Consider the following 3475-nt stretch of genomic DNA (forward strand, 5'->3'; position numbering starts at 1 on the left):
AACCCTTTTTCAGCAACTTTTCACCTGCCTTGAGAGGAGGGACGAAGACCTCAAGCAGGAGTTACGTGGCCTACGCCAATCTATCCTCACAGCTCCCCACCAGGCGGAACTCGTCAGTGAGAGCCCAAGATTGGGTCTTCCAACACCAGGACGACAAAGGCTCGATGCAGCAGGGACTTCAACTCCACAGCAGGCACCCCAAGCAGTAATGAGGCCAGCACCAGGAGACCAGTCCAGCAGTGTTAACGTCCATCTTCCAGCATTCCTGAGGAAGGAGCCAAAGATGCCCTCATACCAGCAGGGGAGGACATTGAAAACTACCTGCTGAGGTTTGAGCGCATGGCTAAGACGTGGCAGTGGCCTGAGGTAGAGTGGGCCTGCAGGCTTGTCCCATTGCTCACGGGCAAGGCCTTAGAGGCTTACACAGCAATGGATGAGGGGCTGGCCAATGTCTACAAGGGCTTGAAGGAAGCGCTGCTGGTGAAGTTTGACATCTCACCGGAAACCTACCGTCAACGCTTCAGAGCTGCATCAACGCCATCGGGTGAGTCGCCGACAGAGACGTACCACCGCCTCAAGGGTCTCTACCGACGATGGGTTCGACCGGGAGAAGACACAGGACGAAATCGGGAGGTCATCATCCTCGAGCAACTTCTACAAGTTCTACCACACGACAATCGAACCTGGGTCCGAGAGCACGAGCCCAAGGACGGGCTTATGGCGGCCAAGCTTGCACTGCAGTATCTTAATGCACGTAAAGGGGGCCCACCACAACCTGCAGCACCCGCTCCAAGGAGTCTCAGAGACACAAGGGACATCAGAAACGCCAGAGATGGTGGAGGTAACTCTGGGGGTTATGTGTCTGGGAGGGAGGTAAGGGATCATGCAGTTCGCTCTGATGGGAGGGGTCTGACCTGTTTTTACTGCCGGCAGCAGGGGCACAAAGCTTCAATGTGTCCGCTACGTAAATCCAAGCTCTCAGGTTACTGTTATGTACCCAGAGAGGGGGATGGTGTTCAGAATAGACAGACTCGGGAAGGGTCATGCTTGGTACCTGTAAAAGTGAATGGTAAAAGTCTTACTGCAATGATTGACACCGGCAGTTCCCTGTCATTGATCAGAAAAGGTAATATACCTGTTAATGACATTGATTATGGTCATCAGACACTGATCCAATGTGTCCATGGTGACCAGTCACAGCAGCCCACAGCTGAGCTCACAGTTGAGATTCAGGGTCAGAAATACCTCCTCAAAGTTGGGGTAATGGAGAAGCTACCTTTTGAGATGATTTTGGGGAGGGATGTGCCTGTACTCTCTGATCTGTTGGGAAGTGTGGGGGGTCAGCTATATGAGCAGTCAGTTTGCCAGTCTGATGTTCAGATGGCATGTTCAGTTGTCACTCGTGCCCAGGCCAAAGCTGGTTTACAACCTCTGCCTGAATTGTGTGATAGTCTGTGCGAGGGGGGAACCAAAGGGCCCAGAAAGTCACGCCGCCAGCGGCGTCTTGAGAAGTATGTGGGAACCCCTGTACCTGTTGCTGATGTGTCTGGGTTAGAGGTGCAATGGGATGTTCCACAAAATTTTGCTACTCTGCAGAAGTCTGACGCAACCTTGAAATGTTTGTTTGACAAGGCCTTAGCTGGGGACAGTCAATCTTTATGTGGGGGGATTTACACAGTAGACAACCACATACTCTACCTTGGGTCAGAGGCAGATAGCAGGAAGTTGGTGGTGCCATCTACCTGTAGACCACTTGTTCTCAACCTTGCACATACAGTTCCATGGGCAGGCCATCTAGGGCAACATAAGACCTATCTTAGGCTAGGCTCCCGTTTCTTTTGGCCCTCCATGTATACTGATGTACAAAAATACTGCAAATCATGCCCCACGTGCCAGAAAACCAGTGCTGTCCGTAGGTCTGAACGGGCTCCTCTATGTTCACTGCCAGTTATCTCTACCCCATTCAAGAGAATTGCAATGGACATTGTTGGACCCTTGGAGAAGAGTAGTGCAGGTTACAAGTATATATTGGTGATCTGTGACTATGCCACCCGGTTCCCAGAAGCCTTCCCACTCCGTTCCATAACCACTCCAAAGATAATCAGTGCTCTTGTTCAGCTCTTCTCTCGTGTAGGAATCCCAGATGAAATCCTGACGGACCAAGGGACAAACTTCACCTCGCGACTGATGGTTCAACTCCACCGACAGCTGGGCATTAAAGGCTTGAGGACTACTCCCTACCATCCCCAAACGGATGGGCTCGTAGAGAGATTCAATCAAACGCTCAAGAACATGCTGAGGAAGTTTGTGGCTGACACTGATAAAGACTGGGATAAGTGGTTACCCTTTCTGCTTTTTGCTTACAGGGAGGTGCCTCAGGCATCGACAGGTTTCTCGCCATTCGAACTCCTCTATGGATGGCCAGTGCAAGGACCACTGGACCTGCTGAAGAAGTGCTGGGAAGGTTCCCCAGTAGCTACCTCAGGACAGGGGATTGTCCAGTATGTCCTCCAGATGCGAGACAGGTTGGAACGGTACCGAGAGGAAGCTAGAGCAAACCTTCAGCAAGCCCAGAAGGCCCAGAAGAGAGGCTATGACCAGCACGCTCGCCACAGAGAGTTTGAGCCAGGACAGAAAGTCCTGCTCCTCCTTCCCTCGTCTACCAGCAAGCTCCTTGCGCAATGGCAAGGACCGTACCTAATCGGGAGGAAGATGGGCCCAGTGACCTACGAGGTGCTGCACCCGGACAAGGGTAAGAAGAAGCAAACCTACCATGTGAACCTTCTCAAGGCCTGGGAGGAGAAAGAGGAACTCTCCAAAGGAAAGTCCTTTCTGGTCCGCAGAGTAGAAGAGGATGAGTCGGAGGGAGTCACAGAGGCATGGAAAGAACGAGCAGAAGTCATACTGGCTCACCTGGAAGAAGACAAGCAAGATGAGCTGAAGCAGCTGTTTGGCAAGTATCCGGCCCTCTTCAGTCAGAGACCAGGAAGAACCAAAGTCCTGGAACACGTCATTCGTTTGAAACCTGGCCAGAACCCTGTCCGCCAGCATCCTTACCGTGTGCCTGAGAGGCTGGTGGTAGCCCTCAAGGAAGAGGTCCACACCATGATAGAGATGGATGTTGTCGAGCCATCTTCAAGTGAATGGAGCAGCCCTATTGTCATTGTCCCAAAGAAGGATGGCTCTTTGCGCGTCTGCATGGACTTCCGTAAGGTGAATGCCATCTCCCAGTTTGATGCCTATCCCATGCCCCGCATTGACGACTTACTGGAGAGAATAGGTAGAGCTCATTACATCACCACATTGGATCTCTGCAAAGGGTACTGGCAGGTGCCCCTGGATGAACAATCCAAGGCCTACACTGCATTCCGGACGCCAATGGGCCTGTTCCAGTTCAAGGTCATGCCGTTTGGCCTTCATGGGGCCCCTGCGACTTTCCAGAGGCTGATGGACAAGGTCCTCCAGGACTGTGACG

This window comes from Oncorhynchus tshawytscha, linkage group LG06, assembly GCF_018296145.1.
Source record: "Oncorhynchus tshawytscha isolate Ot180627B linkage group LG06, Otsh_v2.0, whole genome shotgun sequence".
Lineage (NCBI taxonomy): Eukaryota > Metazoa > Chordata > Actinopteri > Salmoniformes > Salmonidae > Oncorhynchus > Oncorhynchus tshawytscha.